Source organism: Zalophus californianus, chromosome 9, assembly GCF_009762305.2.
Source record: "Zalophus californianus isolate mZalCal1 chromosome 9, mZalCal1.pri.v2, whole genome shotgun sequence".
Classification (NCBI taxonomy): Eukaryota; Metazoa; Chordata; class Mammalia; order Carnivora; family Otariidae; genus Zalophus; species Zalophus californianus.
The window spans coordinates 118063584-118079355 of record NC_045603.1 but is presented as its reverse complement, the minus strand read 5'-3'; the positions used below and the strand labels follow the sequence as shown (position 1 = coordinate 118079355).

Below are 15772 nucleotides of genomic sequence, written 5' to 3'. Positions count from 1 at the left end.
GGGGCCTGGTACATATAAGCACTCAACAAATAGTTTCCAAGTGAGAAGATGAGCCCTTATGTATGCCAGATACTAAGTACTTTACATGTAGCATCGCAACTGATCTAGGCGAGAAAACTAAATTTAGGGGATGTAGGTGTATAGTTAGTAATAAGACCCAGGAAAATGAATGAGATCTGCAGGGAGAGTGGTTAATGAAAAAGAGAAGAGGATCTAGGACAAAGAGCTAAAGCACATCGTCCTTTTAGACATAGGAAACTGTGGAAATAGACCCCACAGAGGAAAACAAGAAAAGCCAGTCAGAGCAGCAGGAAAAACAGGCTGCTGTAGGGCAGACAGACCAAGAGGGAGGAAATGTGCAAAGCTGTCGGATGCTACAGAGAAGTTGGATTAGGTAAGGAGCCCGAAGTGATTGAGAGAGATTGTATGTGTGGTCTGGCCACCCTTGTCTGCTGCACCAGATCCAGATTCACTGCTGACAAGGCTTTTACCAAAATAAGTATTGTTCTATAATAACTATACCATAATAACTGTTTTTATTGAGATCTCCTCAGACAAAGCATATTGCCAGGATATAAATGGCAGAGTTTACTTTTAAGCCAAAAGTAGATGATTGGTATACAGTTCAGTGGTGCCCAGACTTTGGAATGTCGAGAACTGGTAACATTTGAGGGGAAGAAATCAGTCACTGAAATATTAGACTCCTCGCAACCATCTAGTCATTGTGCTCAGTTCAGAGAGGGCAGTCCAAGCACAGGGAATGACTAAATTAAGAATCATTTGGGAGAGGGGCGCCCGGGTGGCTCAGTCGGTTAAGCATCTGCCTTTGGCCCAGGTCATGCTCTCAGGGTCCTGGGATCGAGACCCCAGCAGGCTCCCTGCTGAGCGGGGAGCCTTCTTCTCCCTCTCCCTCTGCCTGCTGCTCCCCCTGCTTGTGCTGTCTCTCGCTCACTCTCTTTCTCTCAAATAAATAAATAAAATCTTTAAAAAAAAAAAAAAAAGAATCGTTTAGGAGACATGAAACCCAGACCACAAGATCACTTGTGTTGGTTTGGCTTGCGGTCCTCAGTGCAAGTCAGAAATCTTTTTGGAAAAGGTATGGTTTCAGTCCTTTGCCACCAATAAATTGCCCCATTGTGGACACTGTGATTTGCCCTGCTGCTCCACGCTCCATTTGCCATGATTCACTTTTCTGGAAGTCTGGACTGAAGCAGAGAAAACAGCTCTCCCAGTGGTGCCAAAGAGTAGTCTGAAAAGTTTTTAGCGCCTTTGGTAATCTTCATCCATCTCCCCATCCCACGCCACAAATAGATATACAGTCATACAATCGCAATTTCAAAATGTGTTTGTTAGGTTACTTTCAGGCAAATCTCTTGGCTGCCCTCACTGTTGCCCCCCTTCCTCCTGCCCAGGACACACACACCTGACACCGGGCAGGTGAGTCTCTGTGATCTGGTGTCTGTTGTTGGTTGTTAATAGAGTAAAGCTTTAAAGGGAGGAGATTACTAAAAACAGGATGGAAGTGACTTTAAAAAGTAGCTTCGACAAAGGAGGCTTTTTTCCCAGGGCCAACTCTGCCTTCGGCAGTCGAGCAAATTAGACATTCCTTTTGCTTCTGACAGTATTTTAAAACTGGATAGCCTCCCTCAGTTATGGAGAGTACAGATACTCATTCATTATCAGATTGACATTAGCCAGAATATTTTAATGTCAACAAAGACATTTGAATGATTGTTAGCCTAATTATTTCTTATATCCTCTTTGGAAGTTCCCATGTGTACAAGATTTTAAATAAGGAGTATGTCCAGATTGATTCTTTTTTTGTTCCTGTAAGAATCCTGAATTTTATCAAGGATGCAGTCTAATTGAACTTGGAATAAAGCTTTAGTTTCCTATTTTCTGGCTAATGTTCCATAAATGTCATAACTTTGTTGTTTAATAGGGAGTGTGTTTTTATGTAATGGATATGCCAAACATTAATGAAGGGAAGAGGAGAGAGAATGACTGAGAAATGCCATCTCAAGCTTAAAAACATCAAAATTAGCAATAAAAATAGGAATTTCTTATCCCTGGGAACGGGAGGGAGATAGTCACCGACGTAAGAACAGACGCAGCCTGATTCTTGCTTCCAGTTTCCCATGAGGGACTCACAGTGCCCTTGACAGAGCAGTTCAACTGCCTCATGCCTGGTCCCTCCGTGTGTTCCCTGGGGACGGTAGCACTCCCTCGCTTAAGTGGCACTGGGGTCTCCTGTGGGTGTGGCACTTTTGTGGCAGTCCTGCAACGCCACGGGCCTGGGTCCATCCCATCACCCACTGTCCCTAAGGCTTGGGATAGAGGCCTTCATCGAATTTGGAGATTAGTACGGGATATTCATGGTATCCATATCAGCAAATCTGTTCGTCTCTAAGTGAAAAGGTTTAATATCAACTGTCACTTAGGGTGGCAGAAAGAATCAGCCTGATTTAGTTGAAAGTATGAATCATAGACAATTTTCAAGAAATGTAGTTTTATTAATTGGAAAGATGTATAGTAACCAGGATCGGGTTAAATCTGGGCCTAATGGCCAGTCATTAAGAAGCTACTTGGACAAATCATTAAGAATAGTCTGTTTTTAATATACCGTTTATATGCTTTTCTAAAGGTGCATCTAAGGTGAGCATTCTTGGAAAGTACTGTCTTACGGTTTGAGCATTCCTCTACAACTGTATGTTCTTCACTGATTTCTTAGGTGTTTATTTCAGTGGTAAATTTTACATACTTTCCAAGTGATTCTCAAATTCCTTACTAAAGGAGTCCAAATATGTGACATTTTCTGATTGTTACATTTGACCCCAGGTTTTCCCTACTCACACACTGGTTGGCAAGCATAACACACGTTTGAATGAATGAATTAGCAAATGAACGAATGACCAAAGGCCAGAGATTCAATCCTCATTCCCTTTAGCTGCCCTCATTTTATTCCATGTGTGGAGACAGATTCTCTAGTTCTGACTGTCTCCTTAATGGCACCTGCAGAGGCCCATTTGTACAATCTCAGATACTCACACACAATCTCAGTCAGTTCAGGATCCTATAACACAATATCACAGACTGGGTGGCTTATAAGCACCAGAAATTTATTTCTCACAGTTCTGGAGGCTGGAAGTCTGAGATCAGCCTGCCAGCAAGGTCAGTTTCTGGTGAGATCCCTCTTCTAGGTTGCAGACTATCTCCTTTTCATGATGTATCTCTCACGCGGTGCAAAGAGCAGAGAACCCTCTGGGGTCTCCTTTAGAAGGACACTAGTCCCATTTACGAAGGCTTCACTCTCATGATTGAGTCACCTCCCAAAGGCCTTACCTTCTCTAATACCATCACCCTGGGGCTTAGGATTTCAACATATGAATTTTGGAGTGACACACACATTCAGTTCATAATAGCCACAAAAGAAAGCATATTACGCTATGTGGCAAGGGGTTTACCCCATCCTGGCATAGTCTTCTTGCTCACGGTGACAGATCTCAGCACTCTTTACATCTACACATTTAGGAGTGAGAAGGTGACGAGCTTCCTGGCTGCATGGGGGTTAGAAAGAGTATGTTGTGAGTAATTTTCTCTTTCTAGCTGACCAGAGCTGTGTCAAAGCTCCCAGGCCTTACCATGATGGGATGAAAACAGAGCAGGGCAGCTACTGGTTTCCCAAGCTGAGGAAAGGGACTGTCCACTTTTGACAAGATGGTCGGCGTGTCTTTTCTCTGGACTCACTGCTCCATTCCCCGCTCCGCATCCTTCAGCAGCCCTGCAGCTCTGTTGCACCGGATAAACCCCAAGGATTAGGTAGAGAGTGGTTGTTTTTTTTTCCCTGGAGAAGAGGCTTCTGGCTTTGGGAAGTCAGGGATGTCAGGCTTGAGGAGTCATTTCCCAGCCCATGTTCTTGGCTTCTGTGTGTCTGAGCACCATCTTGGCCGCTCTGTCTTTGCCTTGTTCCCTGCCTCCTCCAACAGTAAAATCCTGCTCATTCCCTGAGATTCAGTAGACTTCGAAAGTTTTCTTCAACAGGTCTTCTCTAGATTTTCTAAACAGAGCTAATATTCCTTTTCCTGTGCTTTCAATGCCACAAATCACGCTGGAGTCTAACCTCTGCTTTCTGATCTCTCTCAGAGAGCATGTGTGGGGAGGGACGGTAAGTGTTCTGATGGAAGGGACATCTCTAATCCACACTGGCTCCCCAGTCCCTAGTGTAGAGTGGCTGCTCTCTAGAAGTCTGTGAGTGATTCAAAATCAGGCAACAACTTTATAATCACAAAGCTACTTCCTAACATTCTTAGCCCTGCTTTAAAGATGTTAAGTATTCTAGAAGGAATTTCTCAAAAGTACAAGCAAATTTATTTATACTATGGCAGCCCTGTGATATATAACACTGTGGCTGAAAAAATCAACACAATAACCAAAAGTCATTAAAACACTAGTCACCTGTGTAGATTATTTCTGGATTTACAGCCCAACATGCCACTTGCAGAATATGTCCCTGATTATATTAGACTTATGACTGTCTCCAAGCCTTTTTCCCAAACCAAGAAATCATGTTTCCTGACTTTAGACTCCTGGCTTTTTCAGGTACATTGAGATGAGATTACCAAGGCAAGTTCTTTTGTATGGAACTATTCCACAAAACATTTATTGGTTCCTGTGAGTTTTTAAGGTATTAAATCTGATATCCAGCAACTGACTGTGTGATTATCAGTCTTGGCTCACAAATTGCTCTGCTGCATATCAGAACGAGGTTTTCTAGAATCCAAATGATTCGCTGAAGTCATTTCAGGTATTCCCTGGAGGTCCTAGAACCATAATTTCCTCAACAACATGCTCAGCAAACTTGCACTGTAATCATTTAAACTAACACAAATGCTGTTTTTCTTATTGTGTCATTACTGTTACCACAATTTTCTTTTTTTAAGAGTAGAAAAAAAATCTATCCTGCTCTACTCATGAATGAGTGAGAGGAAACGTCACCACACCTTCTAATTATCAGGGGTCAACGTCAGGGGCCATAGGAAAAAAACACGTTTATGTTATCAAGAAAGCTAGCTAATATGCCAGATTGTACAAACTGAGGGAAATTTTTATGACCAGGTCACCCGTCCTCAAGTCCTTGTGCATACTCAGGTTTTGTGACCCAGGGGCTATTTGGTGAATTGGGGGTTATTTGTGACATGGAGATCAAACTGCAAATTAGTGTATTTTGGTAGAAAATAAAACAAAAATACCTCTGTAGATAAATACTAACAGTCTGCTGAACTGGGAGCTTGGCTTCTTGTCCTGAGCACCTGCTCCATCACAGCTGGACAGGCAGAGGTGAGGACTGCCTCCTCCACACACTGACTGGCTCTTAAAGAACACCATGAGCAGGGTGTCATCAGGACACTGGTGGGATCAGGGTTTACGCAGGCAGGTGGTTTGAAAGGTCTGAACTTGTCTTCTACTGTGCCCTATGAGGTCACATTAAGGTCATACTAGGGCTTTGAGAGCCTCACTGCTTTCCTACTCTCTCAGTAAAACGCAGGGGCTACTTCCTTGTACCCAAAAGCCAGTCCCTCCTACCCTCTCGGAAGCCTGATTACCCCTTCCTCCCCCACACTCTGCTCTTTCCTTTATTTTCAACCTCTCCCCGTCTGCGTTCTCCTTCCCGCCCTCATTAACCATAAGCGGGTCTTTCTTTTTTTTCTTTTTTCTTTTTGCCAAACCTCCCTCCTTTAACCTGGTGGCCACCTGCAGCCATAGCCCAGTTCACTATCTGCACATCAGCCAGAATCCTCCAAAGCCCTGTTTTTACATAATGCATGCACATTCTCACCTCCCTCTTACTTTTTTTTTAAGATTTAGTTATTTATTTGAGAGAGAGAGAAAGTGAAGAGGGGGAGGGGCAGAGGGAGAGAGAGACAAGCAGACTCCCTGCTGAGTAGGGAGCCCCACTTGGGGCTCGATCCCAGGACCCTGAGATCATGGGCTGAGCTGAGATCAAGAGTCAGACACTTAACCAACTGAGTCACTGAGGCACCCCACCTCCCTCTTACTTTTAACCCTCTCTAATCTTGTTTTGATCCTACCACCTCACCAAAACTACAAAATCATTAAGACGTTAGTGATTATAGGGGCGCCTGGGTGGCTCAGTTGTTAAGCGCCTGCCTTCAGCTCAGGTCATGATCCCAGGGGTCCTGGGATCGAGCCCCACATCAGGCTCCTTGCTCAGGGAGCTTGCTTCTCCCTCTGCCTACTGCTCCCCCTGCTTGTGCTCTCTCTCTCTGACAAATAAATAAATAAAATCTTAAGTAAAAAGACGTTAGTGATTATAAAGTTAAACATAGCCTTCCTGCACAACCCAGAAATTTCACTCCCAGGAGAAAGGACAACTTTTGTTCAGAAACACCCGCATGCAAATATGTGTGTCAGCTCTGCTCATTATCAACAAACACTGAAAGTAACCAACATGTCCTTCCACCTCTGAACAGTTAAACAAATTGTGGTTATAGCTGCACAATGGAATACTACTTAGCAATGAAAAGGAATGAGCAATTGATTCACATAGGAATCAATAATAACATCAATGATCCCTAAATATATTTTGCCAGGCCCCAAAGGCTGCATAGTGTGTGAGTCCGTGTATGGCATTCAGAAAAAGACAAAACTCTCAGCATGGAAACAGATCAGTGGTTTCCAGGAGGTAGGGAGAAAGGCTGAGCTAATGCGACAGCATGAGGATATTTGCGGGGGGGTGGGGGAGATGGGACTGGTCTGTATCATGACCGTGGTGGTGGATGCATGACTATGCGTTTGTTAAAACCCAGAAAACTCTAAAGCACAGAGTGTATCTTACTATATGTAAACTTTTTGAATAGCAACCAGGATGGAGGGGATTCCCCCAAATGGAATCCAGACTAACACATGGAAACATAAAGTGGTACTCATGGCTTCCTTAGCTCCATGGGGACTTAGTAGTCTTTAGCATGCTGCATTCGATACCATTTAACACCCCCGTCCTTTTGCATACCTTTTTCCTTTAGCTCTCCAGGTCATACCTCCTCCAAATTTCTCCTACTTGATTAGCTTCCCTTTCTCAGACTCTCTGGCAAGGTCTTCCTTCTCTACTCACTATTCTACCTCACAGGTTCTCCCTGTCAACCTCATCCACTCCCATGATCACAGTTACTAAATATTCCAATGAATGTCCAATTTATGTCTCCCACGGGGTCCTGTCTTCAGAGGTCCAGACTGACATATGCTGCCACCTACTAAAGGTATCCACTATGGACTAAATTATCCCAAACTCAACTTAGCATACAAGGCCTTCCCTATGACCACACCCACTTCCTCTCCTGGGCCCCCAACTCACTGAAGACTGAGAACTTGGCCATGAACTTTAACCTCCCTCTGTCTCTCCCCTCTCTCCCTCACTGCTGCTCACCACATCTCATGCCGTCTTGAATCCACCTTTTCCACTCACTTCCATGGCACCACGTTGGTCCAGGCCACCACCAATCTGTTATCTATCCCTCAACACTTCTATTTGGTCATGGGCAGCACCTTCTTCCAACCTTCTATGCCATGCAGCTGGGGTGATCTTTCTAAAACACAGTAAGTTTCGTTCCCCTGCTTCAAATTTGCCTGTGGTTTCCCATTGCTTTTTTTTTTTTACGTTTTTTAGTTTTGTTAAAAAAAATTCAGACAATTCAGGAAATATGGGTTTAGGAGTGGTGGTGATGCAAAACGGGGGAAGCCATGGGGTGGGGGTGGGGGTTGTCAGGGGTAGGTGGCAGTAGTGTCTCCTTCACCCCATGCCTGCTGTCAACTCCTGAAGAGGGACAGACCGTCACATTCCAAAATGCGTGGGTGAGTCCTCTACCGCGTCTGTTCAATGTAGGAGGAACCCATTGCTTTTATAATGAAGCCCAAATTCCTCAACACATCCTACCAAGCTCTGCATGGCTTGGCCCCAGATGACCTTTATTCCCCACTGTGCTTCCCCACTCTCCGCATCCAGCTACCCAAGCCTTCTTTCTTCCCGCAGACGCATCAGGCTCTTTCCCACCTCAGGCCCTTTGCATATGCTGTCCCCTTCACCTGCCGTCCACTAGCTAATCAATATTCACCCTTTAGGCTTCACCTTCAATGTCACTCCGGGAAAGCCTCCCAGGACCCCAGAGACTAGCTTTGCTTCTCTCATTACATGTTTTCATAGTTTTTCATTCTGAGCATTCATCTTTAATATCCACCCCCTTTTCTAAAAAAGCAAGCAGGAAATGGACCTGGCTAGTTCATGGCTGTCTCCCAAGAGCTAAGGATGATGTGGAACATATTGCAGGTACTCAGTCAGTATCTGTTGGAAGGAAATAAAAACCAAATTAATAAGTGTAATAATGCATAGCACAATACATAATATATAGGTAATGGGGAGCGACTGAAGGCATCAGTGCGTGCAAAGACAAGGAGAAAATGTGTTAAATGGTACTAATTTGGTAGTCATGTGCAGGGCAGTTTAGGGAAACATGGAGATTATAGTGGAATAGGCCAGGCATGGAGTCATAAGCATCAGGATTAGAATGGTGACAGTAGGAATGGGGAGAAAAAAAAATATAGGATTTGATGAACAATTGTATTTGAAAGTGAGAAGAGAAAAAAGTAAATTCAGAAATTAAGGCCTGCTGATCTGTGAAATAAAAATAAATTAAGAAAAACGAACTGGGTTACAGAGGAAGCTAATGATATCAAGTCAATAAATTGTCATGGGGACTGTGAGGCTTACACAGAAGAATTCCAAGTGGCCGACAACATCAAAGTCATATTTCAAAGACTGTCTGCATACCTTTTCCAAATCGGGACCATCTGCAAGGGAAGCTGAAGTGAAATCATTGTTTATGTAGATCATTTTCTCTGCAGGTGGTCTCCTTGTCTTGTGGGGGCATTGTGTGAAGCCAGACCACATTTCATACACCGTTGGGGGACTGCCTGGGACTGTAAGCTGCAGATTGTCTTATTCCGGGGACAGCATATCTCTTCTGCTTGCATTCCCTCGAGCTGCCACCCATCCCTGGCAGAGGTGACCCACAATGAAGGACAGTTAACCCCAGACAATAATGCAGTGATGCGTGAGAGTGTGGCTTACAGACCTGGTAAACTCTGCTTTTCTGAGCAGCTATCGATAAGGTACATGAGATTCTCTGGACACAGAGAAGCTGGGACAGCAAGAGAGTTTCCAGAAACGTGTCCAGCTTAGGGGCCGAGATCTCGCCCAAGTGTGGAGGAGGTGGAACTGTTTTTTGCCTAACTTAAACCGAGCAGAAAAGTAAAGAGGGGTTCTAGACTCCAAAGCATAAAGGTAAGAAGATGTTCTGAGAAGAGGGGATTGCAGCTGCTGACGCTCTCATAGACGGGCATCATGGGGACAGCCCTTGTCTCTGTCCCCTCCTTGCCTGCCTCATGCCAGCAAACAACCTGCCAGATCTCTGTGTCTTATTTCAGTGGTTTTCAAACCTTTTAGGTTGTCTTCATCACCCCACCAGGATTCAGGGGCATGAGGGTGCTGTTATGGTAGTTATGTTGGTAACAAGCCCAAAGTTGTTACTCTACTTGGCCAATAACTTCTGAGGGCAGCAAGGTGCACATCCATCGCACGGACGAGGAATAAAAGGTTTCTGTGCACATGGCAGCCTTTTGGGTGAATGTTCTCATGATACCCAGAGAGAACTCTCTGTAACTACTAGTGCTAAGCTGAGGAGACCACCATAGTGCACTCATAATATGGACAAAATTCGCTTCCCCCCAATATATGCCATACTTTGGGCCTGAAAATTGTCCCCAAAAATACCAGCAACAAAATTAACATAATTTGATGTTGCCACGCTATAATGTAGTCCTTCTCTAGTCTACAGTCCTCAATTTTTACTGTAAATAGGATGCGTTTTCACTCAGTGTCTTACATAAGGCTAGCACTTAATATATAGAGTGAATATTGCTCTTAGCAAGCCTATCATTTAGTTTGTGTCCTGGCCCAGTTTAGGAAAGTTGCCTTTAAAGGGAAGAAATATCATTAACTCTTCTCTTCCCAAACTATTGTTTAAATATATGAATTCTTGGGTGCCTTCGTGGCTCAGTCAATTAAGCATCTGCCTTTGGTTCAGTTCATGATCCCAGGGTCCTGGGATGGAGTCCCGTATTAGGCTCAGCAGGGAGTCTGCTTCTCCCTCTGCCTCTCCCTCTCATTCTGCTCTCTTTCTTTCTCTCTCGGATAAATAAATAAAAATCTTTTTAAAATATATAACTCAGATAACAAAGGATATATTTCTAGCAAAGTGCAGTTTATATTATTCAGATGTCAATTATCCCAGATATTTTGCTTTTTCATTTTCTCCCTTTTAGTGTCAGTTTTAAGCAAACTGTTTTTCTGATATTTTCTTCATGAAATGGCCTAGGAAAAGAATGTTTCAGCTAGGTAGCCTTGTTAGTAGCTGCCCTAAGAAAACACATGCAAAAACATGTCCAAGGGACCCGGTGAATGTTTAGTATCAGGAACTTCCTGGCCATTTGGTTGGACATTTTAGCCCTTCTAACAAGCATTCTTTAAGTTTTCACGGTTTTTCTTTTCCTCAAAAAAAAAAAAAAAAAATCCACATAATAACTATTGCGCAAAAGAACTAAAACAAACAAACAAAAAAAAAATGCATTCTGTCCAAACAAATCGCAATAACAGCCAAGGTCAAAATACAGTCACAGCTTGGTGAAAACAGCACCCGGGTGTTCAGAGCATACATTGCTGCAGAAATCCAGCTCACAGGACGCCTGAGGAGGAGAGGCCTCGCCACGGGCACACGGGCCTGGCTCAAGTCCCATGCTTCTTTTCCTTAATGGTGATTAGTGGAGTTTTAGAATACATTTCTGAGTTATTCCTGAAATTCTCTGACAGCTGTAAATACTGTACAAAAGTTTTGTTAAAATTAGTTCTACGTAGGGTCCCTGGGTGGCTCAGTCGTTTGAGAGTCTGCCTCGGACTCAGGTCATGATGTCATGGTCCTGGGATCGAGCCCCACACGGGGCTCCCTCCTCAGCAGCGAGTCTGCTTCTCCCTCTCCCTCTGCCCCTCCCCACAACTCGTGCTCTCTCTCTTTCTCTCAAATAAATAAAATTTTTACATAAATAAATAAAATGATTTGTAAGTATTTGGATCCCCTTTCTGTGCATGTTTAGGAAACTGTCCAAGGCATCTACCCTCATAGAGTTAGGTCAGCAGCACTGGAGGATACTTAAGTCCAGGACTTGAATGTGATTTTTAGAATGTTTGCAATTTTCATTTATTTATGTTTTGCTTACACATTATTGTTGCTATGCTTGGCAACTAAGTTAAGGTGAAGACTATAGTCATCAAGGCTACAAACAATTCAGTGATTCAAGTATACCAATGCAAATATTAGGTTGAGTCATATGAAATTGCCACCAGTAGGCGATTTTATTTATAAAAATGACAATTTCATAATGTTTAGCCTAATGTTTTTCACTTGGAAATTGGTCATACTGTGCTTTGAATTGTATTTTGTTTGCTTTTTCCTTTTGTACTTTTAAATTTTGTCACAGTAGTTTATTTATCTTGGATGTTGGGTTCCTTGTGTAAAATGTGATTCATTCAGGCAGTGGGGAATGAGGTGATTATTAGCGAGTATGTCTCTTCTGGGTGATGCAAATGGCCTGGAATTAGATAGTGGTGATGGTTGCCCACTTTGTGAATATACTAAAACCTACTGAATTGTACAGTTGAAGAGGGTCAACTTTATGATATATGAATTATATCTTCATTTTTAAAAATTATCCAAAGGTATACAGATTGGGAAAGAAGAAATAAAACTCTTTGTCTGCAGATGGCATGATCATCTGTGTAGAAAACTCAAAAGAACTAACAACAACAACAAGTCTTGGAACTAATAAGCAATTATAACAAAAATGCAGAATATAAGGTTAATATATAAAAGTCTATTGCTTTCCTATATATTATCAACCAACAATTGGAATTTGAAATTAAAAAAACACGATGCCACTTACCATTAACACTGTAAAAATGAAATTCTCAGGTATAAACCTAACAAAATATATATACAAGGTTTATATGAGGAAAATAACAAATTCTGATGAAAGAAATCAAAAAAGATAAATAAATAAAGAGATATCCCATGTCTACAGATCGGGAGATTCAATACCGTCAGGATGTCAGTTCTTCTCAATTGATCTATAGATTCAGTGCAATTCAAACCAAAATCCCAGCAAGTTATTTTATGGATATCGACAGCTTATATGGAGAGACAAAAAACCCAGAAGAGCCAACACATTGTTGAAGAAGAACAACGCTGGAGGACTGACAACTGCTTATCCAAGACTTACTAGAAAGCTACAGTAATCAAGACAGTGTAGTATTGGTAAAAGAACAGACAAATAGATCAGTGGAACAGAATAGCAAGCCTGGAAATAAACCCATGTACGTAAAGCAACTGATCTTTGACAAAAGAACAAAGGTAATACAATGAAGAAAACAAATGGTGTTAGAACAACTGGACATCCACATGCAAAAAATAAATCTAGACAAAATCTTACGCCCTTCACAAAAATTAACTCCAAATGGATCGTAGATTTAAATTTAAACCACAAAACTATAAACCTCTTAGACTGTAACATAGGAGAAAATCCAGATGACCTTATGTTTGGCAATGGCTTTTTAACTACAACACCAAAGGTTTGATCCATGCAAGAAATAAATGATAAGTTGGGCTTTATTAAAATTAAAAACTTCTGCTCTCTGAAAAACAAGGTTAAAAGAATGAAAAGACAAACCACAGACTAAGAGAAAATATTTGCGAAAGACACATCTAATAGAGAACCATTATCCAAAATATACAAAGAAGTCTTAAACTCAATAATAAGAAACTAAACAACTCAGTTTAAAGATGGGCAAAATATCTGAGCAGACATCTCACCAAAGAAGATATACAAATGGTAAAAAGTATATGAAAAGATGCTCACATCATATATCATTAGGGAATTGCAAAATAAAACAGTGAAATGCCTACATACCTATTAGAATAGCAAAAATCCAAAACACTGACAACATCAGATGTTGAAGAAGATGTAGAACCACAGGAACTCTCATTCACTGCCGGTGGGAATGCAAAATGGTACAGCCACTTTGGAAGACAGTTTGACAACTTCTTACAAAACTAAACATATTCTTACCATACGATCCCACAACTGTACTGCTCAGTGTTTTCTCCAATTAGCTGAAAGGTTTTATCCACACAAAAACCAGATCCTTACAACAGCTTGGTTCATAATAACCAAAACTTGGAAACAACCAAGATGTCCTTTAGCAGGTAAGGGGATAAACAGTGGTATATCTATACAATCGAATATTATGCAGGTTTAAAAAGAAATGCACTATCAGGTGATGAAAAGACATGGAGGAAACAAATTTTACTATGTGTAAGAAATCAATATGAAAAGGCTATCTAGTATATGATAACAATTATATGACCTTTTGGAAAGGGCAGAACTATGAAGACAGTGAAAAGATCAGTGGTTGCCAGGAGCTGAGAAAGGGAGGGATAAAAAGGCAGAGCACAGAGAATTTTTAGGACATTGACACTACTCTGTATGATCAGATAGTGGTGGTAATCATACATCTGTCCAAACCCATAGAATGTACAACACCGAGAGTAAACCCTAACATAAACTGTGGACTTGAGTGATAATGATGTGTCAGGGTCGGTTCATCAGTTGTAACAAGTGCCCCATTCTTATGTCACTGTTGACTGTGGAAGAGGCCATGCATATGGTGGCAGGAGGTATATGGGAGCTCTGTACTTTATGTTCAGTTTTGCTGTGAACCTCACTGCTCTAAAAAGAAAGTCTATTAAAAATTTATACATACCCAGACAGAAAATGGTCAGCTTGATTTTTTAAACTGGCAAAGTAACATTTTGTTGAGGGTGCTGTGTATCTCACTTTACCCGCTGCATAGTCTTGCCTAGAATAATCAGAGGGGCTCCCCTAAGACACATTCCTATCTGTTTAAATTTTTGGAATAGTTTTCTATTTGGAATGTTATGAAGACACCAAAGAAAGTGTTGACAATGACTAACCGCTTGCCATTATAGGATGACAATTATACACATTTTATTTTATAGTTATGTAAAAACAAATACACATGGCCAACTAACTAGAATACATATATGAAGTTCTAGGTTCGGGTCCCGGTTGAAATTCTAGGGGCTCACAGAAGCAAAAAGAAAAGTGATTAAAGAGGGCACATTCTCATACGCAAACAATGAATCATGGAACACTACATCAAAAACTAATGATGTAAGGTATGGTGATTAACATAACATAATAAAAATTTTTTTTTAAAAATGATTAAGTAAGAGGAAACGCAAGACAGAGTTTCAGAAAAACAGGCTCAGGAAACCCCGGGGTGGTACAAAGTATCACATCCCGGGGAACACTAGTGGACAGCCAAAATAGAAAATGGCAGTGTAAGGGTCAGCCAGATGGAGTGGGTTCAGGAGAGGGAAGGGCAGGTGGAGCAGGGGTTTGTGCTCAGAGATATTCATGTGCCAAAGATGGCAGCTTTTTAATGAGCCCTTCCTTCAGTTTATCCCGTAGGTGAGGACAGAGCCCTTAAGAGCAGTGAGCTGGGCCAGATGGAGATAGGCTTCTAGTTTCCTTCTGCCTGAGAAACCAGTAGTGTCTGCTCTCATCTAGGCCTGAGATTCTTTTTATTCCAGCCCCACTGAAACCTGTGCTTGCAGCGGCTGCAGGGCTGCATTGCCTTGTGCAGAACGGCCTGATTTCATTCTTCAGTGAGTTTTCTGGAGTACCTGCTACATTGCAGGTGCTCTTCTAGGATGTGATGGTGAAGAAACACATGAGAAGAAAATCCCTGCCTTCATGGGGCTTTCAGCCTAGGATGGAAACCATTGCAGCCATCAAACCACGAGACACATGCACATGTGGAAAACTTGCCCTGGGCAGAGCCCGGGGAGAGGAGAGGGGCTTTGCAGTGCAGAAGGAGGACCTCCATCCGGGCGGAGAAGACGCCCGGAAAGCGGTGAGGGGCTGAGGCCTGAAGGAAGAGTAGGAGTCACTAGGAAACTGGAGACCAATTCTTGGCCCAGGGAACATCACGGGGGGATGGAGCTTTGTGCCAGAGTTTTACCAACATCCTCATCACCCATCAGGCGATGGCAGCTTATGTAACATGATCTTTGTAACCACTTCCCGTACACGAGGGTGTCAGGGATGTTAGTGATCTATCTATCATTGTATTGTGCCTCCTTGCCAACAGAACTCTGTCTGGCTCTTGGCTGAGCATAATGGCATCTGGAGAAGAGATTCCATTTTTTTAGCCTTCCTCAAAATGAGTTATGGCCACACAACTATAGCTAACCAATGAGATATACTTGGTGTATTGCGGAGGACTTCAGGAAAGCATCTTTAAAAGTGGGGGGGGAGGGGAGCCAAGAACATCTTCTTCCCTCTCTCCTTCCTCCTGCTTAGAATGTAGATCAAATGGATGGAGCTCCAGTAGCCATTTCAGACCATGAGACAATTGGAGGCTGAAAGCCCACTCTCAGATACTAAACTATAAAATGTGACTGTGTCCCTGATTGTGTGGCTCTCCCAGTCAAGGCCCGAATTGCCTATGAGCTGACATCTTTCATATGCCAAAATAAAAGTCTTGTGTGTTTATGCTCCAACTATG

The 15772-nt window shown here is 42.4% G+C and overlaps 1 protein-coding gene across 2 annotated transcripts in view; it reads left to right on the top strand.

Annotated features, from left to right (window-relative positions):
* Positions 1-15772, top strand: part of KIAA1217 (KIAA1217 ortholog) — a 703089-nt gene that overhangs the window by 310514 nt on the left and 376803 nt on the right. The gene's annotated exons all lie outside the window — the stretch shown is intronic.